The sequence below is a fragment of the Falco punctatus genome, assembly GCF_963210335.1.
Source record: "Falco punctatus genome assembly, chromosome: 18".
Classification (NCBI taxonomy): domain Eukaryota; kingdom Metazoa; phylum Chordata; class Aves; order Falconiformes; family Falconidae; genus Falco; species Falco punctatus.
The window spans coordinates 2,390,035-2,412,131 of record NC_137598.1 but is presented as its reverse complement, the minus strand read 5'-3'; the positions used below and the strand labels follow the sequence as shown (position 1 = coordinate 2,412,131).

At 52.3% G+C, this 22,097-nt stretch overlaps 1 long non-coding RNA gene across 2 annotated transcripts in view; it reads left to right on the top strand.

Annotated features, from left to right (window-relative positions):
• Positions 1-2,102: 2,102 nt before the first annotated feature.
• LOC308054808 overlaps positions 2,103-22,097 on the top strand; it is a 33,383-nt gene continuing 13,388 nt past the window's right edge. Inside the window, exons 1-4 of one of the 2 annotated variants that reach the window (XR_013924237.1) lie at positions 2,103-3,131; positions 12,768-12,816; positions 18,169-18,266; positions 18,744-20,735. This is a non-coding gene — a long non-coding RNA (uncharacterized lncRNA). Of the gene's footprint in view, positions 3,132-12,767; positions 12,817-18,168; positions 18,267-18,743; positions 20,736-22,097 lie in introns of those variants that run through there. The other variant, XR_013924236.1, reaches the window with a different exon arrangement.

Sequence of the window (22,097 nt, the reverse complement as noted above, 5' to 3'; positions counted from 1 at the left end):
CCCGTCCATGTTATTTCCTTAATGTCCCCCTTTCCCCACTCCCAGCCAGGGCTGGAAGTACTGGGCCTGATGGAAGCCAGACCAGTGGGCTCCCATTTTCCCCATGGGGGCAACTGGGAGAGAGGGCCCCGATGGGGAGGACGTGCCAGTGGTTTGGCTGGTGGTGGCAGCGGGAGAATCCGGTTCCAGGAAGGAGGCAAACCTCATGAATAACCTCCCGCCCCAAACCCCTAGCCCCAAATCCAGCTGCTTTTCCACTAGGAAAAGTATTTCCAAGGTGAAGAGGAATTTTAAGAGAAAAGGAAAAAAAAAAAATACCTAGAACAACCAAACACCCACTCTTGTTTGAGGAAAAATCATGTTATTAGTTTTGATGCTATCTTTATTGTAACAGGGAAAGTAAAAAGGTAATTAATAGGGAGCCTGTGGGGTTAAAAGTGCAGAAATAAAATAGGATTTGATTTCTGTCCGGGGGCAGTGGCACTGAGCGCCGGTCGGACACTGGCAGTGATGGGTGGTGGGTTCCCCTTCCCCGAGAGAGGGGCGCTGGGAGGGGCTGAGCCCCCTAGGAGGCCAGAGAAATGGAGGAAGGCTGGATAGATGGGGGCGGTGGCAGTGGTCATGGCGGGTGGGGTGATGCTCGTGCTGGGGACCATGATGGCCGGTGGTGCTGAGGGTGGCAGTGAGGAGGAGGATGGTAGTGGTGAGGATGATGGTGGTGGTGATGGTGCTGAGGGTGGTGGTGGTGAGGATGATGGTGGTGGTGATGGTGCTGAGGGTGGCGGTGGTGGTGAGGAGGATGGTGGCCATGCTGAGGGTGGCGGTCATGAGGATAATGGTGACGGAGATGAGGATGGTGGTGGTGGCGATGCTGCTGAGGGTGGCGGTGGTGAGGATGGGGGTGGTGGTGCTGAGGGTGGCCGTGGTGCTGAGGATGACGGTGGTGGTGCTAAGGGTGGTGGTGGTGCTGAGGGTGGTGGCGCTGAGGATGATGGTGGTGCTGAAGGCGCTGGCCGCCACGACGCCGATGGCGGCGGTGATGGTGCGATGGGGGTGAGGGGTGGCGGCGCAGGGAGGGTGACGGTGGTGGGGCTGGGGGTGCCAGGGCTGGGGGTGACGGGAACGGGGGTGCTGGGTGGCGGCGCTGCGCGTGTGCGCGCCGCTGCCGGTCCCTCCCCCGCCCATTGATGAACTGATAGGCGCTGCAGAGGGGTGGGAGTCAGGGCAGGTGACGTCAGGCGGGGCTGAGCCAATCAGAGGCGGCGGCGAGGGCCGGGAGTGTGAAAGCATGAATGAAAAGTGCCGCGCGCCGCTCCCCCCGGCGCAGAGGCTGCGGGCAGCGGCGGGCAGCGGCGGGCAGCAGGTAGGAGCCGTGCCGTGCCGTGCCGAGCCGAGCCGAGCTGTGCTCCGCTCCGCTCCGCGGGAGAGGCGCGGAGATGGGTGCGGGGGGGGGGGGGGGGGCAGGCGGCAGAGCCGAGGCGTTTCGGCGGAGCGGGGCTCTGTGCTGCCCCGGAGGATGGAGGGCTGCAGGTGAAGGAGGGATGGAGCGGTGCGGGTCTGTCGGCGAGGGGAGGGATGTAGGTGGAGGCAGGAGGGAGGGATGCGGGGCTCCCGGAGGAAGGAGAGGGATGCGGGTTCCTCCCCTGAAGAATGGAGGGATGCGGGTTGCCCTGAAGGGGAGGAAGGATGGAGGGATGCAGGTTCCTTCCCGGAGGAAGGAAGGGTGGAGGGACGCAGGTCACCCCGAGGAAGGAGAGGGATGCAGGGCGTCGTGTCCCCCCTCCCCGGAGGAAGGAAGGAAGGAGGGAGGGATGCAGAGCCCCGAAGGAAGGACGGAGGGATGCGGGTTCCCCGCGAAAGAAGAAAGAACGGAGGGATGCGGGTCCCCTTAGGGAGGGAGAGGGATGCGGGGAAACCAAGGCGAGGGGTGCGGGCCCTCACCGGAGGAACGCTGCGGGCCTCCCCCCCTCGCCGAGGAAAAGGAGGGATGCGGGTCCGTCCCCCCGCCCTCGCCGAGGAAAAGGAGGGATGCGGGTCCGTCCCCCCCACCTCGCCGAGGAAAAGGAGGGATGCAGGTCCCCCCCGTCGTCCGTCCCCCCCCCCGAGGAAAAGGAGGGATGCGGGTCCCTGCCCGAGGTGCGCGGTCCCTGCGCGCAGGGCCGGGGTCCTGAGCCGCGAGCAGGAGTCGCTCCCTCCCTTCTTTCCTCCCTTCCCTCCCTTTCATCATTTCCTCCGTGTTTTCTGTGTTTATTCATCGCTTCTGTTCCCCCAGATCTTGGCTGAATCCAAAGCATCACAAGTTATTATTTATTTTAACCGGCAGGTTTTTTCGCAGTCATTTTGTTGCGAGAGCGTTAAATGCATTGATGGGTGGGGAAAGGTCCTTTTGGTTTTTTATGCATATTTCAAGTTGCGGGCGCAAATTATATTTGCTTTGATTGTTACCAGTTTGAATGCATTAATTTGATAGTTCTTAAAAATAACGCGGGCTTAATTCTCAGCACCTGCAGAAAAGCATTTGGTTTGCAAATGAAACCAGTGTAAACTCGGCAGAAAAATAGGCTGCTCCTGGGTGGTTATCCTGTAATTCTGCTCCAAATTGTATTTCCGAGGGGCCTGATCCTGCCTGTCCCATTGATGCTCGGGAGAGCTTCGCCCTGGGCTCGCTGGGATGCAGGAACAGGGCCGCTGATGTGATGAAGGCGCTGATATTCTGGATCTCGCTGCTAATCTTTGCATCTCTTTTTTTTTTTTTTATTCGTTTTTTTTTTCCTCCCTCGTTCCTTCCTTTAAAAGCCATGTGCCCCCGAGCCCCCCCCCTGGAGAAGAAGAGGTTGGCTTTTTCCTGCTAATGCTGTAGACTTCAGGGGTTGGTTGTTATCTTTGGTTATCTAGCTGTATGAGTGGTGTCAATTCTTCATAAAGCTAGATAACCGAAAGTAAAAATAACCCCATTACACGCCTGAGGAGGATGTGGAGAAGAAAGGAAATTCATCAAAAGGAAGAGGAGGAAAAGAAAAAATGAAATGGAAAAAAAAAAAAAAAAAAGGGAAGAGAAAGGAAATGAGAGGCGGAAAAAAAAAAACTGGGGAAAAAAAGACAACTTTTTGAGACTGGAATTAAAACCCGAGGTAGGATTTTTTTTTTTTTTTTTTTTAAAAAAGAACCTATTTGCCTCCTATGATTTTAAGAAAGAGTTTACTGATTCTGTGCATGTGAAGAAAACGTCTGTCTTGAGAAAGACAAGGATGTTGCCACTCTCTCCTCGGCTGTTAACTGTAATTGAATTAACAAAGTAAAACTTCCAATCAGATTATGAATTAGTTAAGTCCAGGACACAGACTACAGATCAAGGATGAACTTTCATTGCGTAACCAGTCATATAGCATCAGAGAATCCATAAATCAATACAGATTACTGTGTTGGATTATCTGTTTAATAAAGCAGCAACAGAGCAATGTTTATTAATGGTTGTTTTGCAAATACGAGCGCTTTCTCTTTTTCTTTTTTTTTTTCTTTTTTTCTTCCCTCCCCCCCTCCCATTCCCTATCTGTTACATGTTTAATTTTCTTCCCTGACAGATATAACTTGATATCAGGATTAGAAAGAAGGATATGGTGATTTGGAAAATGGTTTCTTGCAATTTTCTTTGTTTTTCTTCCCTAGCACCTCTACCCCAACGCTTTCTTTCTTCTTTTAACCCTTTGTCTATGAACGTTTCTTTGAATGGACTCAAGATTCCAAGATCGGGGATTTACAAAAAAATTATATCTCTAACTTGTGTATGAACCCACATGAGACTAATTGGGGAACTTGATTTTGTCTAATTTATCCTCTCTGCAAATTCATGCTGGTCCTTACCCCTTTGACTGGATTATATGTCAACCTCTTCCTTAAGGAAACAGATTTTTTTATTTATTTTTTTTTTACCTGCTCTACTGTAGAAGGGAATTTTGGGTCAAAGAGGTGAACTGGGTGCTTCCCACTCACTTTTAATGGTCAGACTGGTTGCCTTAGATGCCACCTGCAAAATACAGCAACCTATTTGGAAAGGTGTCTTGATGTTGCTTAGAAGAACACAAAGCTCTTGTGATGGATTAAGCTTATATATTAATCTCAGAATGGTGATCCCAAGGGAGGGGGAAAAAAAGACTTCATAATAATAAAGAACAAATATGGGTGATAGCACCCGAACTAATTTTGGAAAGGAGCAATTATAGCGTTGCAACTTTGTGAAAATCCTCTTGTGAGAGAGGTAGAAAAAGCGCTGGCTTTGGACCTGTGCTGGACCCGCTCGTTTCGCTCACGTGCTCATCGGGATCTTTTAAAAAACCCAAAAATCCAACCCAAACTGTTCTTGGTACCTTGTCTGGGGAGAGGCTGTTAGTTCGGGGTGTGATATGAAAGGTTCATCCTGCTCATCTGCTTACTTTAAATAAATAAACATGGTATTTCCCGCCCCCCCCCCCCGCCCACCCATGGCCCTGTAATTAAGAATAATTCAGCGCGTGTGTTAACTCCCTGTAATGAGCTGCTGGGGGAAAGCTTGAGGAAAACCTCCTTTCTGTCTTCCCTCCGAGGTTCATCTAGGTGCTGCTATTGTTCCTGGCGCTGCTCCTGCAGCCCACACCGGTGGTGGCAGGGGCGTAGGGAACTTTTTACAAGCTCTTCTTCTATTCTCTGTTGCTTTGCTGCTGCTCCTCCCTTGGGCAAGCGCAAAGCGCCGCTCACCTGGCCTGGTGGCTCGTCCCCAGCTGGAAGGGGACATTGTGGGGGACAGGGTACCAGAGAACCAGCTCCAGAAAGATGGGAGCCTTGGGGTGTGGAAGGGGAGAGAGCATCCTCCATGGATGCTCATACCCTGAGCGTCTCGTAGGATGAAGTTGGACGCCCTTGACTTTGGTGACAGCGGGATGTCACCGCACGGAGCTCTTCCTTCGTCCCTCCAAGGCAGACCGAGCCGAGAGGAGAGCAGTTGCCGGTCGAGCCGGTGCCCACCAGGCTGATGGACCGGGCTGCATCTGTGGGTGGCCCCCAAGTCCTCGCATGAAGGGGTGCGGTGGCTCGCCCAGCGCTGTGTGCGCGGGGGGCGAGGGACATTTATTGCTGGCTGAGCACTGGTGAGCTGCCATGTGCCATCCACCATTGGCCGGTGTCTTCGTTCGAGGGGGGGGGAGGTGGAAAAAAGCCCCTTTTGTCCAATCAGAGGCTGGAAGAGATGCTATGTGATCATCTTTTGGTGTTCCTAGGTGACCAATCGTGGTCTGTGCGGGGCCGCCATAGGCTGCTGCGTGATGGTGTCACTGGCTTGGGTATAACAAAGGCATGAGCAGGGACAGGGAGATGCGAACTGGGGACGAGGGTGAAATTCGGCCGGGAATTTAGCAACCGGCAGCGTAGGGTGCCAATACATGGTGGGCTGGACCCAAGGGCAGGAGGTGCCCGCGCTGGCTGGTGATAGGGTGGATGGGTTTCAAGCCCACCGTGGCCACCCTGGCTCTCCGGAGCTTGTGCACCTCATCCCCCGTTGCAATAAGTGCCCTTTGAAATGGTCGCGAACCCCCACTTCTGCTGGGGAACATGGTGACACCGCGGGGCTAAAGCATCTCTAGGTCTTCACCCATCCCTTTGTGCTCCCAGCCTGGATGGGGACCGGTTTCACGCCGCGCCGCTCTGCTGGTGGGTCCCTGGGGGCCACCAGCTCCCCAGGGGTCTCCGGGCACTGACCGTGTGGGTGGACTCTTCTTTTCCAGTTGGATTTTTGGTGGTGGTGGGTGACCGTTCCCAGTGGTGGGACTTGCGTGGCTGTGAGCTCAGCTCTCTGGAAGGCCTTTGGGAACACAAACTGGAACAGTCTTGCAAACAGCTGATTTTTTAATAATTTTTTTCCCATTTTTACCCCCCCCTTTTTCTCCCTGATTTGCTGCCGTAGTACACGGGCAATGAGAAAGCCTGGCGTGTTGGCGTGACGTTGATCCAAATTGCTGCTTACATGTGGCCATTTAAGCTTGCTTGGACACTATGATGTGACTGCTTCACACTCAGCACTGTCTACTTCGCTCTCCCTTATGGCCACGTAACTGCTGGAGACATTAAGAGGAGATATGCTTGCATGTTTGGTGTGGAGAGATTAGCTCTCCACGTATTTTTTTTTTTTTCAGGCTTAGGAGAAAGAAAAAAAAGGAGCAAGTGCAATACTAATTTTTCTGTGGTTCAGTGAGTCATTGAGAAAAACTAGCCTATACAAATATAAATGTTGAAAATGATTAATTTCATGCAATATATCACTTTCATCTAAGAAAGAGCTTGCTGTTGAGTCTCCCGTCTTTAATGCTTATGCCAGGGAGGCAGAAACGCAGCGGCTCAGTTTGTTGTTGAGTCCAAAGCCTTTTTGCACCGCGCTCATCGTACAAGCGATGCGCTGCGATCAACACCACGGGTCAGGGGATTGGAAAACATGTAGAAATACTCGTGCTGGTCAATGCTGCCAGTGGAGATTGACTTTTTCTTGGGGAAAGCAAAAACATTTCTATTTTTCATAAATAATATTAGCAAAATCGCCACCCCAAACTGAGAAATAGTTAAAAAATTTCAAAAAAAATAATAACAACACTCAGGATTTTTTTGCGTTTGAGGAAAGCAGACGTTTCCTGACTGAAGGAATTTTCTGCTGGCCTTTCACAATTTTAAAGTGAAAACAAAAGGAGGCCCTGATGGCTCAAGCCCTTCGAGGTCCCCTCAGAGCGTGAATCGCCCCTTTTCCTCCCCAGCATCTCCCTCCCACCGCGGTCCCATGCGCAGGTGTGAAATGGCACTGCAGCGCAACCACAAAGAAATCCTGGAGATATGATAGGAGAGAAATATATATGTGTGTGTATATATATATATATATTTTTTTTTAAATATATCGATCCATTTCCTTCCTCCAAGTGATCACAGGCGGTTTTGCATGGGAGACGGGATGGTTTTTGGAGGTGCTCTCCAGGCAGGGCTGGTGGCTTGCTCCCAGAGTCACTTCTGGAAGCTCCAGGATTTTTTGGGGTGTCATGTCCATGTGACACGCAGCCCGGGACGCCTTGTCGGGCTGGGTTTGGGGGTGATCTCTGCGCCGAGAGAAAGTGTCAGGCTTCCTGCCATCGGTACCTACAGGGGTCAAAAATGCTTATTGAAGCCTCCAGCCGCTGGACCGGGGCTGAGAGGGGAGCTCGTCTTTGTGCCGAGAACAGAGTCTTTCCTCTTCAAACAATCAGGGCTTCAAAACCCCTGAGCGTTTTCAAGGGAACGATTTTTATGTCGGGATTATGATAAACCGGCTGAGTGGGCGCGTTAAGCCGCCATAGGAATCAGATCAGGCCCTGCTTTAATTTCAGCAAGTGGCGGGTGTGTGGGAACGGAGGCTGGGGCGATGCTCGGAATTAAGACCCTGAGCTCTGGGGGCCCCAGGGCCCCCCGTTTCCCTGCACAAATGGGAGGAGGGGTGCAGGCAGCTGCCTCCTCGCCCTGACCCCCGTCCCCATCCCCGTCGTGGCTTTGCGGATGCGGGACTGGCTGCTGATGCACGGCACTTTGCCAGGTGGTTTGCAACGCCCTGCGATGGCTTTGGGGTGTCCGATGCCCGTCTTTGTATAGCAGGAGGAAAAGGGAGATGGGATTTCTTGAATCCCACCCCCCCACCCCCCTCCTTGTGCCATCCCAAGGTGCAAACATGCCGCTGGGTGTCCAGCAAATGGGACCGGACGGCTCTCCCGCACCCTGCCCAAGGGGAAGAGGGTGGCAGTGGCCTGGAGGGGGTGGGGAGGGACAGCTGGAAGGAAAATGATGAGCTCTGTGGTCTTCAGGCTGCTCGGAGGAGACGGGCCGCCAGCGGGCAGGTCGCTCAGATGCAGCCGGGGTGATTGGATGTGAAAGCGAAGCTGCGGCGCTCACCGCCCGCGCTGGCAGCATCGCCTCTCCCCTTCGCCCGCGTCGCTGCGGGAGGTTTTGCTGGCCCAGGCTTGTGTGACAGCATTGCCATCGTGGCAGGGAAGCTGGGGGTGGGGTGGGGGGGGAAGCCTAAAAATAGTCCTGGGGCTGCATTCTGGCTTGCCCTGCAGGATTTTCAGGGATGGAGATAGGAAGAGATGCGTGCGTGTGAGTCCCGACACCTCCCTGCTCACTGCCCTTCCCCTGGCGCTGTCAAAGGCGGGCAGGAAGGGCGATAACCGGTGGGCTTGGGGGCAGGTGGGATCCGGCCACCTACCAAACCGTGGTGACAGTGGTTAGTTTGGCAGAAAAAGAGCTGGGAAGTCTCGGGTTAGGAGCCCTATGCCCGCCGCAGCGAGGGACCCCTCTCTGGTGTTGGGGCCGGGGGCATGTCCTGATGTCCTGAAGGCTGAAGGCTAATGGGCAGGTCTTGGGTCGGTGCTCTGGGCCAAATCCATCCCTGGTTATCAGTGGATCGCAGTCTCGTGCTGCCGTATAGCTCCGGGATTTATCCTGCTATAGCCGAGACCAGCCTGGGACCTGGCATCTGTAACTGTAAAGCTAAGCTGTGTAATCCTCACCCAGCAGCCACGGCCGTGGCCTGAGCTTCGGCTTTGACAGCCCAGGCTAGGTGTAAAAATCTTTTTAATTCTACTTTCAGGGCTTTTAGGACCGCAGGAGCTGGGACAAAGGGGGTCGTGCCAGGATGCTGGTGCAGCAGGGGGGAGCATCCGCGCTGGGTGCATCTGCTGGCTTTAACCGCTCGGTCTCATGCGATGAATTTTGACGGGCAGGTGGAGGGCACGAGGTGGAGCTTGCTCTGGGATGGGGAGGAAATGCAGGCTCTCCGAGGGGGGAAAAAAAACCCAGCCCAAAAAAAGCTGATTAATAAGTGTTGGGAAGGAAAAAGGTATTTATTGGGGTGGGGGGCTAGCTTGGCCCCCGAGCCCCATGTGTGGCTCCTGGGGGCTCATCCTGTGGTCTCGCATCGCTTGGGTCAATGCAGGTAAACCAGCTTTAATTTGACCTTCAGCGGGTTCCTGCCTGCTGGAAGCTCAAAACTTGCCCTTTTAGGGCAAGAGGGGGGGGGGGGGAAAAATATCTCCTGAATCACTGTGTGAGCTCTGGGGAGGAGCAAGGGGGTCCCCCGGATCCTCATCATCCTTTTGGAGGCACTCGGTGCTTTTTGGAGAGGAGGAAGTGTTCTCCCGGAGGTGCCTGCTTTGTTTCATCTGTTCCTTTGGCTTTTAGTAAATACCTACTATTTTAGGTAAGAGTGAAATACTCAGCTTTTACGGCATTTCGTAGGAGCGGATTGTTTTAGGGATTCCCCGGTTGAACGGGGCAGGAATGCATCTGGGCCAAATAACCTTTCTCTGGCATCAGCAGGCACCAGCTGCTTGGGAGGAAAGTGCTTGAAACCCTACAATTATGGGATAATATATTCTGAGAGAGTTTCTCGGCTTTCTGTCCCTGAGCTGGAGAGTTTATATCCCCTCCCCGAGCCTTGTAAAAAAACTTGGATGTTCCTGTCGGCCCCTCCTTGATGGTGCCAGGAGCGGGGGGCACCCCACAGCGGCAATCTGCAGGGGCTCGGAGCAGGAGATAAAAAAAAACAAAACAAAACAAAACCAAAACCCTAAATTTTCTAGCATTTGCTTTGAATTTGTCTCTGTTCTCCCCTGGTTTGGTAGACAAATCATGTGTGGAAGTGCACCAATCTCCGCAGCCGCCTGTGGAGTCAATGGAAAAGCCGTAGGGAATTAGGAATAGAACTTGGATGGTTCAAGGGAATTAGGCACGTAATTCACTCGGGAGCTCTGATTAATCCCTCCAGGCACTGTTGGTATCCAGAGGACTTTTCTACCTGCTCGGGCCTGGCTGGGAGGTGCTGGATTTGACCCCTCTGGCTGCCGGGAGGTTTGAGGGCTCGGGGTGCTCCGCTGGGCTGGCTGGGTACCACAGAGGATGGGTACCACAAAGGATGGGTACCACGAAGGATGGGTACCACAGAGGATGGGTACCACAGAAGATGGGTGGCTCTGGGCCACTGAGCCCTTTGTGATTTTGCAGACAAACCCCATTCTCCAGAGAATTTTCTCCCTTCTCCCCCTTTGTTTTGGCTTTGAACAACAAAATCCACCAAGTTCCCCCCCACCCCACCCCCCCCCTTATTTTTTTGTTGTTTTCTTTTTTATAATTAAAAAAAGTTCTGGTTGACCTTCAACCCACCCCTCCCTAGAAGCATCAGCAGGGCTGGGCTGCCGGAGGGAGAGCTTTGCCACGGAGCCAGGCATCTCCTTGGCACTCCTGGTTCCAGATAACGGCTTCTTTTTGGAAAAGCAGGGAATGAGAGGAGCCCTGCCTGCGCTGCCCATCCCTGCCGCCCACCTCGGCCGAGGCTTTTGCCAGCACCAGGGCAAGCTGTTGGTGAAGCCGGGGCGAAGGCAAGCTGCCTCCCTCCTCCGGTGCGAGGGATGGCCACGGAGCAGGTTGCCATGGAGAACCGGGATTATTCTGCGCGTGTGTGTACCGGGGCGGGGTGCATGTGTGTGTGAATATCGTAATTTTTGTAAAAAATTTTCCTTGTGATGGAGCTCAACGCTACCGGCGGCCGTGCTCACCCGACCTTGGGAGCTCCAACCTCCAAACCCCATCCCCTCCTCCCCAGCTTCTGCACCAGCTCCTCCATCGGACTCTTATCTCCAATAATCCCCCCGTAAGAGGGCTTTCTGCTTGTTATGACACCCAGTGAAAGCGTGGGAGAAAGATCTTTTCTTCGCCCTTGTCCTCCACAGCCAGCCACTAGCCTGAATGGGAGGCTTTTTTGTGTCTCTGTGTGCCTGACTAATTGAGCTGAAGGACTTGCGTCTGGAAGGGCTTGAAAGGGACTTTTGTTGCCGCTGCGGAGTTTGTGGAAGGCGAATGAGCCCTGCTTTCTTAGGGGACGCAGGTCCTGGGCAAATTTGACTCTCGAGTGCTCACGCCTCTCTGGTTCTTTGGGAAAATTAGAAAAAAAAAAAAAAAAAAGGCTGGTGGGTTTGATTTTTTTTTTCCCCATTTTTTTTTTTTTAATTCAGCAGGTTTTGGGGAGGGTTATCTGCAAGCCCCAGGCGTTGGAAAATTGAGTTTGGCAAAATAAAATCTGGTCCTGGAAAGGTTGCTGAGCTGGCTTTAAAAAAGGGCAGAGTGACATGTGTTAAAACCTGTTAAAAATAACAGTATCAGGAGCACCTGCCTCCAAAAATAATGGTATCAAAAGCCTTCACCTCCTGCTTTTTTAAAAACCTGATAATCAAACCCCAAATCTGCTCTGTAATCCCAGGGGGAATTGTTTTGTGGTCTAAGGGCTCTTCCAGGTCCCGTTGCATCCCATTGCATCAACTATCACGAGGCAGTTTGAGTCGCTGCTGCAAAATTCCTTTTTCCTCTCGCCCTGAACAGGAGTGGTGAAAAGTCGGGACCATCCCCGAAAGTGGGGGGTTGTCCCCAGGTGAATCCTGGCCCCAGTGGCCATGAAGAAGGGAAGCCGCCTGCTACCTGTAATAGCCCCAAAGCCCAGATCTTTCCTAAAAAACCCGAAAAAGTCCTGCTCAGTAGGAAAACCAAGAGGTTTGCCACAGCAATTTGAGATTTTCAAGGCTCTTCTCCATTGGGAAGGTTCTTTGGGGCACCTGGCTGGAGCCTTTGGGGGCTTTCCCCTCCCAGTGGTGGCTCCTGCTGCCCCATGTCCCATCCCAAGGACTTGGTGTTTCCACATGGCTCTGTCTAGGATATTTTTTTCCTGCCCTTGCTGATTTTTCATGATCTGATGCTGGATTCATTCAAAGACCAGCAGCGCCTTCTCCCAGCCCATGTTTTCCCCATGGCGGTGCTTAGGAAGAGCCCTGTGCCGAGTGCTGAGCATCCCCAGTGGAAATCATCCCCCCTGGCAAAGAGGGAAAACGGGGCTTTGGAGGGAAACGGGGGCTTTTTAGCAGAAGACAGCTTGGCACGTGGTGAAGGCTGGGCAGAGGCGCTCGTGGCTTTTGAAATGGCTGGTGGTGGAAATGGGGGACAAAGCGGCTGCATGGGGGATGCTCGGTGGTCCAGCATGCCGCTCGCTTCGCTCCCATCGCACATCTTGTGATGTGCAGCCCCTGGGCCTCGTCGAGAAAAACATATCGTCAAGAAATACCTTGCCTTTGCCATTTTTACTTTTTTTTTTTTTTTTTTTTTTTAATGTATTTCCTCTTATTTTTCCTTCTTTCCAGCACTGTTGCAGAGCTCTCTGCACGAGGAATCGCTGTCAAAGCTGCCAGGATCCATTCCACCCCCTGTGTGGATAAACACTCCCAGCGTGTGTTATTTGGCAGTCAGTTTCTAATGCCAAGTGATTAAAACATTTTGAAAGTTGAATTTTGTGATGTAGAGGCTGCAAATGTCCACAATACCTCTTTTCCTACCCCTCTGCTCAAAGGCTGCAGCCTGGTGCTTTCGGGTTGCAAAAATGTTTTCCAGGGCCAAAGAGGTGCATCACGGTGGGGGGAAAAAACAGAGCAAGTGGGTTTGAAACAGATGTGAGTAGTGAAATTGGATGGAGAAAGGAGGTGAAGGAAGAGGGAGGTGAATGAGCAGGAGCTGTTTAAACAAACAAACAAACAAAATTTTTTTAAAAAAATTAAAAACGTAAAATTCAGTCTTGAAAATGGTGCCTAACTCCTTTTTCACGTGACCGTGTGAGGGAGGTTGTAAGAAATTAAGCAATTTCTGCAGCACCCCTTGCCGACCCTGTGCTAAAAACCCAAACTTGCTTTTCTTTCCAGCAGCCTGACGTCCATCCTGCCGCAGCTCCAGGGATGCTTTTGCCACCAGGTATTTGCTAAGTGAATCCTAACTAGTTAACTAGTTACCGTCCCGGGTAAATGACAATTTACATGCTATTTGTGTGCTCGTAAGAAAGCATTAGAGAAGTTTGCTTTCTCAGCACCGTGATATGATAATGATGTTGCATATTAGTCATTAGCAATAAGTAGCTGTCGGCGCCAGCATCACGGGCTGGGCACCAGAGTTGCACCAGCATCCCCCCAGCCCTTTTTTTTTCTGCACTTGGCTTTCTCTTCCCCCCTTTCTTTTCTTTTTTAAAATCATCATTTCCAAGAATTATTAAAAAAAAATAACAACCCACCCAATTCCAGCTTGGGAACTGGAAATTGGGGCTTGGAGTCAAAATCCCATGAAGGGAGCAGAGCAAAGCGCGCAGCTGTCAAGCTGCCTGCGTGCTGGAGGCCAAAAACCAAACAAACCGACCCAAATTACCGTCTTTTTAAAAATTATTATTTCATTTACTTATTCCCCCTTCATCTTTTTTTCAGTAGGAAAGAGCCTGACTCACTTTTTTTTTTTCCTTTTTTTTTTTCTTCTTTTTGGACACTAGAGGTTTGCGAAAGGAATATTTTACACTCTGCAGAGGCCCTACCAGGCTGGGACCAGACAAATGAAATAAAAAGGTGGGCTTTTTTTTTTTTAGAACTGGCCAGTAGTTCTGGATTTCTGCATTTCTGAGCACACCAGACTGCCTGTAAAGCAAGCTTTTTTACCGTCTCTCTAACCAAATCCATCAAATTTGGGAAATCCTTGCACATATCATTGCTCCTAACAGCCTTCAGCTTAAATGACCAAGAGTTTTTGAGCAGATGGGAAAAAAAAATATATTGAATGTGAGTATGGGAAGGAGCTCTAGAAAATAATAGAAAAATCAGGAGGTTTTAGCGCAGGTGAGGCGTAATTTTTGGGTGAACCATGGCGGTACTATTAAAATGCGTTATGGTTGTTGATCGATAACAGCATCACTAGAAAATATTTCGAATTATGCAATGCATTGATTTCTCTGCTTTACAGCTCCTTGTAATATTCATCATTCCTACAATCCCTCCTTTTGGGGAGTGTGAGGTTACGCAGCCGGGATTTCCCTGTTTCGGTTCCCGGCGCTGGGGCCTTTGCGTTTTTGGGGCTGGGGTGGGGAACCGGGATTTTTCCGGTGGTTTGGAGAAACAGGGTGGTGGTCCCACGAGTCGCATGTTTCCGATGCCCTTGGAGCATCCCAAGGCGCTGGGGCGGGTCACGGGGATGCGGCTCAGGGCGCCGGTGCCACCGCTACCATCTCTCTGCTCCTCCCTCCCTCCTCGGAGGACAACAGGCTCATTCAGCACTAGGGGAAACTGTCTAATTTTCTTTTTTTTTTTTTTTTTTTTTTTTTCCTCAACGCCAAACCTCCAAAAAAATGAAGCACGGGATTTCGGTGCGTTTCGTGAGGTTTTTTTCCAGCAGACGAAGAGACAGTGGCCCTGCGCCCATCCCGGCAAGCGCGTTGGATGCAAACAGCCGAACCCTTGTGGCTGCCATAACCCTTTGCCGATGCATCGCGGGGAGGGTTTCATCTTCTGCCGACAGCGGCCTGCTTTTTTCTGCCTTTCCTTTCTAATTTTATATTTTTCAATGAATATTCTCTTTTTTATTTTCCCTTTTTTTTCCTCTTCCCCCTTTTCCCTTCTTTCCCTTTTTCTCTTTTTGTGTTTTGCTTGTGTTTTCCTTTTTCTTTTCTCCCAATTCTGCATTTAAGCCTGCTTTGTCTCCTGCCGGCGCGTTTAACGAAGGGGCAGCCGCTCCCACGCCAATGGGTTTTGTTGGGGTTTTTTCTTGTTGTTGTTGTTGTTGGGGTGTTTTTTTAGGGGTTTTTTTCTGGTGCTTTGTTCCACCCAATGCCCTCCCTGGGGACCGCGGGGCACCCGCCGAGGGGTGTGGGTCGGGGTGCCCAGGGATGGCCAGGGAAACACAAAGCCCCAAGGAAGACACGGGGCTCTTATTATCCTGGTGGTGCGCGAAAGAGTTAACCCATTAGAAATTCCGAGCCCTTCTTCCGATAGTTAAACCTGATTTGCATGCATTTGCATAATGAATGTCATTTGCATTCTTGGAGGTTGGCTACTTCTGTGGGAAAAGTCAAAGCGGGATTGCGGGGAGGGCGAAGGGGGGTCGGTGAAGAAAGAAGGGAAGATTTTTTTCCCCGCACCCCACGCGCATCCCTGCCCCTCGCCATCCTCACCCAAACGCGCTTTTTTTTTTTTTTTTTTTCCCCCTTCTTTCCCCCCATTTTTTCCCCCCCTCGATGCCTTCCTGCCTCTCCCTTCCGCAGGATCCACAAAACCCAACACGGCGGATAGGCCGTGTGTCGAGGCGAAGCGCATTCTTTCCCTCTCCCCCCCTTCCCCTCCTTTAATTTCTCCCTCTAATTCCATCTTGGCTCCTGTTCCCGGCGCCCTCGCGCGCGGGGGGCTGCGGCCCCTCTCCCTCCCCTCCCCGCGGGTGCATGCGTGCTGAAAACGGTAACAGAAAGGGGAAAAAAAAAGGTGGGAGCCACCATTTTAGGCAGCCGACGTGTAAAATGGCCGATTCTCTTTCCCCCTTGGTCCTCGCCATGCGGTCGGCTGCATCCCTGCAGCATCCCGGGGATGGGGATAGGGATGGGGATGGAGCCCGCCCGCTGCGCCCCGGGTACCACGGCCTCGCTGCCAGGCAGTGGGCTCCATGGGGTGCTCATCCCGGGCCTCATCCACAGAGATTTGCCTTTTCCCGCCGGCAATGGTCACGGCACGGGGCGTCGCGGCCACGAAACCCCCCTTGGCCACGCGCAAAGCACCGACCCACACCCCAAAAATCAACCTCCTTTTGTTTCAGCTTCGGTTTTCGCAGCGGGGATGGCACCAAAGGCAAACGTATGGTCTTTTTTTACCAGATTTATTTATTTTTTTTTTTTAATTATCGTTTAAAATGACCTCCACGCCACATGGGGATATTGCGGGGTTTGAGGCTCGGCTGCAGAATTTTTTCCTGCTCGCAATAGATGACATTTAATTCTTTGTGTACTGCAATAGTATTAGGGAAACAGCTGTTTGTTTATTTTTTTCCCCCATCCCCCTCTTTTTTTTTTTTTTTTTTACCAGAAAAATTCAACAGACTCATTTTTCTGTTGCTGAGACCATTTTGTGGCTGCTTAGGAGGGGGGAAAAAAAAATCAAATGTGAAACACGAGCAAATTCATCCTCTCCTTGTGTGTGATGGGCAGAGGCGTGAGAGGCTTCACCTGGTCCAGATGATTTGTGGGTACCAAGTTATCGCACTAACGTTAATAAGAGAGAGGGGGGAGAAAAAATCACTTTTTGAAACAGATGACCTGGTGTGAACTGATTAATTTTACTACAGCACTTGAAATATTTTGGGGTGGGTTTTTTTTATCTGAAGGTCCCAGTTATGAGAGGCTTGTGGTTGAGGGGAAAAAAAATTGATGTTACATGAGGCCGGGTTTGTTGTTCTTTTTTAAATTTCTCCCCATCCCTCTGTTGCCATGAGACCTGGAAACTTAAAAGCCTAAATACGCTGAGCGAGTTTAACCCTGGTGCGACGGGAGTTTTGCAAGCAGATTAAAAATAACCAGAAATTTCTTCTTAGAAGAAAAAGAAATCACTTTTTTTTTTTTTTTTCCTTTTTTTTTGTCCTGGTGGACTGATGCCCATGCCCCAACTGGGGTTGCCCCCCACCCCGGGAAGCTCAGTCCTGGTCCCGTATGGGATCTGTAAGGTGTGAAGGGACCAGGGATGTGGTGACCGTCACCATCATATCCCTTTTGGTGGCCTCGACCGCTGCCACCTGGGGTGATGCTTCAGACCCAAAGGAGATGGGGGTCCCTGGGAGATGTGGGGTGGCCCCGGCAGCAGATCCAGCCCGAGCTGTGAAGGGTGGGCAGCCACGCGCTTCCCCCACCCCTGCCTGCCAAACGTGCTTAGTCAGGAATGGGAAATACTTGCCTAAAACTTGCAAAAATGCGCTAAGGCTCTTAGCTATTTGGCTAAGCTGCATCTACTTAGTTGATTTCTCACTGCGTTTATTTATAACCTTTGGTCCACACTGGGGGATTGTATTATTTTTTTTCCTTCCTTTTTTTCTCCCTCTTACCCTGGGATGGGGCATATGAGTGGGGCAGAAGTGGGGCTGGAAGGAGAGGACGGGGCTGGGCAACCCTGCTGTCCTCCCACCAGTGCCACTCGCGCTCCATCACTTTATTTGCACAGAATCTGATCGTCTCTCCGATTTCTGTAGCGTTATCAATGATTTATGGGGCTCATGGACAGGAGAAAAGGTTCTTTTCCTGGTCCAAGTGCATTCCTTTATTAAACAAGCCAAGTAAATTCTACACTGGGCATTAAAATCCATGCGTAGCCTGTGAATAGCCGTGGACAAAAGCAGTTTATACAGACAAAAAAAATATATAAAGTGAATTTTAATATGATCTTAAAATAAGAAATAATTCTACCAGGATGCTCCAAAGCAATACGGAGCAGCAGCTGAGGTCGTGGCTGCTCGGGTTTGGTATTTTTAGGCAGGGATGCTGCCCATGCTGGAGTTCTCCTGCATCAGCACGGGGAAAACCTCGCAGAGCACCCAGGTTAGGGGCACTGGGCGCATCACGGGGGGCTCCTCGCTCTGCATTTGATCCAAGCCCCTTCCCTCGAGGCAGCTCCCACCAGTGATGGGTCTGCCCTGGCTTGGCCACCGCAAAGGGCTCTTGGGGCAGCCTGGTTTTGCCGGTGCCTGGATAAATCCCCCCCCCCCCCAGTTGCAGGGTGCTGGTGGGTTTGGTTTGGGCTTTCAAGTGCCTTGGTGGGGCCACCACTGCCCTGGGCAGGGAGGGACTCCTGGAGAACATCGCTCCCCAGAAGGCAAATGAGGAGGAGTAGGGGGAAAAGGTGGTTTTTTGACTTAGATTTATAGTTTTCAGTCCTGGCTTGTAATTTCTTGAATACTTGGGGTTGGCAGGATTGTTACTATGACCAGAGCAGGCCATTGGCTGGCACCGTGCTTGGTAGGGACAAGGGATGGTGACGGTGCAACGAGAGCTTTTCCCTATTTCCAATCCCCCTGGAGCAGATTCCAGCTCCTCTCTCTCCCTACAGGGCTACGACCCACCGGGGCATCTCCCCAGGGCTCAGCGTGGGGAACCGACACAGTTGTGAGGATGCTGAGAGTTCTCCAGTCACCTTCCCTCTTCCTCCTTCCCACTTTGTGCCAGAAACGTGGCTGTAATCTCCCTGTACTGGTGTAATCCAGCCCGGGGAGGACTGGGATGACATTTAACGCCTTCCCATCCTTTTTTCTTTCTCTCCCTGCCAGGGAGGAGCGTGGGTTCACCCTACATGATGCTCTGCTTGCTTTCTGGTTGGCGAATCGCAGGTCTCTGGTCCTGGGGAAAGTTCTCATGGAATTTCCCAGTAAGTGGATTTTTTTATTTTTATTGGTTTTTTTTTTTAAAAAAAAAAAAAAGCTTTTTCATAAGCTCTTACACTGGGCAGTCTCTAGCACTGGCACCCTGGTGGGATGGGCTGAGTGTCCCCACGGCAAATGCTTGGGATCTGGTGCGAGACCATGGTGACAACATTTTGGGGAAAAAGAGGAGCCAAAAGCTCCGTTGTTGCCAGCACCTTCCTCACCCTCCGCTGGACCCAAACCTTGAACAACCGTGGATTGTGGATTTTGTTCTGTATTTAACTTCTGTTCTGGCGGGTTTGTTAACTCTTAATCCTCAAACCCTGTGAGAGGTTCCTTTCCCACCTGCAGGAACAAAGGGCTCCTTGGGTTTTTTTCGGGGTGTTTTGGTTTTGTTGTTTTTTTGTTTTTTTTTTTTTCTTTGTCTTTTAAATGGAAAGAGGATAATAAAAGTGTTTCCGTTGCTTTTGTTTTTAACTCAGATTGGCTCGCTAGAACATGAACCCAGGAGTGGGGGCTAGGTGGAAAAAACCCCACCCTCCAAAAGCCATGAGACCCTGGCCGTGCAGGAGCTGCCAGCAAGACCTGTCCTGTGGGACCCTCAGCAGAAGCCCCTCACCACAGCTGATCCCATGTGCACCTTCCTCTTCTTCCTCCTCCTCTTCTTCCTCCTCCTGCCAGCAGACCCTGGTCTGGAGCACAACGTAGATTGAGATTTGCACCAGCATCCAGCCAGGCTGCTCAGGGCTGCTGGCCAGCACAGGGCTTCAGCGTGGGGACACCAGCACCGGTTTGGGGACACGTGGGGCGGAGAGGACACCGGGACATCCCCGTCCCAGCACTGCGCATCGCCCTGTGGGCAGCTCGCTGGTGAGACCGGGGTGGGATGTGGGTACCGCTCCGGCGGATGGCATCGGGGCGTGGGGATGCTGCATCCATCAGGGATGGGGACCACAGGTAGAACCCATGCCGGTGGGCAGCTGGCCTGAGGTGGAGGTGATGGGCAGGGGGAGAGGGGCTGGGAAGGGACAGTGTGTTTATTAACGAGGCGCAGCTGAAGCGGGTCCTTTGCCAGTGGTCAAGTCTGAATCACAAACTCCGCATTGTTTCCGAGTGGGTTCAGCAGATTTCCCTTCTCCCCCTCCCTTCCCCTTTCCTCTCCTCTCGCCCTCGCACAAAGATGTCATTGTGCCGGGGACTTGGTGATGGCAGCGTTGTTATTTGGTCAAAAAAAAAAAAAAAGGAGAAAAAAAAAAAAAGAAAAGAAAGAAGTGGGGAGGGGGGACCCAACAAGGTGAAGAGGTTTAAATCAGCTTAGCCCAAATGCCAATTAAAAACCAAAGAGGATTAGGCTTGTGATCAGCAGAATAGACAGTCATTGTACCCAACGAGGAGGTTTCCCCCTCCAGGCCCAACGCAATCATGCCGCAGGTCTCTCTGCCGATCGTCACCGCTCTCCTCTCACGGTGGGATGGAGTGGGGCAGGGGCTGCCCTCGACCCTCAGGAGCTGGGCTCCCGCATCTGCAGGACATGGGGCAGTGAAAAGCCCCACCGGGTCCTGGTGCAAAACCCTTTTTCTTGCATTTTTGAAGTGTATGCAAGGACTCTTGCCTTGGCTTGAGTTCAGCTGAGCAACGAGAGGTCTTGATCCTTCCTTTCTAGGGTGAAATTCTTTACTATGATGGTGGTGAGGTGCTGGCACAGGTTACCCAGAGCAGCGGTGGCTGCCCTGTCCCTGGAAGTGCTCAAGGTCAGATTGGATGGAGCTTTTGAGCAACCTGGGCTGGTGGAAGGTGTCCCTGCCTGTGGCAGGGGGGTTGGAACTAGATGGTCTTTGAGGTCCCTTCCAACTCAAACCCTTCTATGATTCCATGATTGAGCTCTCTGCCAAGGGGAAGGTCTTCCCTGGAACAGGCTCTTGGTCCAAGTGTGTCCCTCAGCTAGGAGCTGGTGGACAGCCCCTGGGATGAGGTCCTGCCCCTGTGTCTGGGCACTGCCCCCACCTTGCTCCACCTCCACATGCAGCTCTGCTCCAGCACTCCCAGGTGCTTGTGCTAGCTGAAGGTTCTCACCAACCATGTCCCTGGGCTGTGGGGGCCATCGGTCAGACCCCTGTTCCCAAAGCAGCCAGAGCATCACCCTTAGGCACGGAGCATCACACGGGCTGTCCTCCGGCCAGTGGAGATCCAGAGGAGACTTTGTACTTCTCTGCACTGTGGCCCCTGGAGACGACATCTTTGGTGCTTTCTCTCTGGTTTAGTCCTCCCAGGCCATCCCCTAGCTTGCTCCTTGCACGGTTAAAGTCTAACATAGCCAGAAGCCATGGTCCTTGTAGCATCCTCACCCGCAGGAGAGGAACTTGGCACAGGTGAGGTGGGTCTGGGTGCTTGCTTGGATGTCTGCCCACGCTCAGGCTCACACGGCTCACCCAGCTCTAAGCATCAATCCCAGTACACTGGGAAACCAGTAAAAAGGAAACAACCCAGGAACAGAAAGATGCTCCGTACCAGCGTGGGGTCGGAATCTGTGGCCATGGTGGTTTCATTCCTGACTCTACCAACAGAGCGGTGAAGGCAAATGCCCCTGCAGCCAAGACGGGGGTAAAAAGTGTGTAGCCAGACCAGGGGTGTCTTTATACCACACTGGCAACTCACAAAGGGTCTTTGCTTAGGTAGGAAGTGTAATTATACGCTAACTTTAAAGCTTTTTTAAGAAGAAAAGGCGTCAAGAGTAGGTAGGAACCAAGCCAAGCAGGGGCAAGTTTAAAGAACATCAGCAACAAATTCTGGTGGAGCTTCAGCACCTCCGTGCCTGGGTCCGGGTGGGTTCAGCCTGACCCCCCCCCTTCTCTTTTAGCCTGATGCTGCCTGGTGGTTGTGGGTGTAAGGGGACCCCCGGCACATCTGTCCCACCTCTTCTCCGGGTCTCGGTGGGATGAATCCTCTCTGCTAAGGGGGACCATCTCCTGCTTGCGGTGGCCCTGGCGCTTGGTGGATCCCGCTGTCCTGCTTTGCATGGGAACCCAGGGAGGGCTGCGATGGAGCCTGCTCTGGCCCCAGCCATCACCAGGCAAAAGCTCATGGGAGAAGCTGAGCTGAGATGCTGCTGCTATCGGCTCTAGATGCAAAACGCTCCCGGCCTTGAGCCACCGAGAGGAAAAAGGAGCAAAAGGGCCTTTTCTCTGAAGAGTGGAAGAAGGAGAAAGCATCCCACCTCTGGACCAGGAGCCATTTCTCCCCCATCCTGGGTATGGTTAGCATTGGCCGAGGGATCACGGCCACGATGTGATGGACAACTCCGGTACCCAGGCAGTGGATGCTCGGCAGCATTTTGGGGCAGAAAGCGGGCATGCTGAGGAGCGGAGGAGATGCGTTTTGAGGGACAGGGAATGAGTGAAGGAGATATCATGGGCCAGGAGGTACAATGCCACCATCTCCCTCCTTTGGAAACCCTTCATGCTGCCACTTTCCCTATGCCCAAGGATGCCCAGCGGCACCCAGTGAGTGCACAAGCTGTGGGAGCAGAGAAGAGGGCAGGATCCATACCCTTTTGTTGCTGCCGTGTAATTTATGATATGAGAGGGGGCCATTGTCTGGACCCATCCTGTATTTTTCCGAGGGCTTTGCCTCTCTTCCCAGACCCCCGCTGTGCTCCTGCTACTGTACCGTTGCTATGGGACATGCTCCCCGCGCCGCGGCTATGCGGGGCAGTGCCGGGGAGGGCTGCCCACCGTGGCTGGACCCATCTGGAGCCCCCAGCCCCGCTGCCGGCAACCCAGCCGCTCGGCGGCCCCGCTGACGTGCCGAGGGCCTGGGAATGGGGCTTTCGGCCCCTC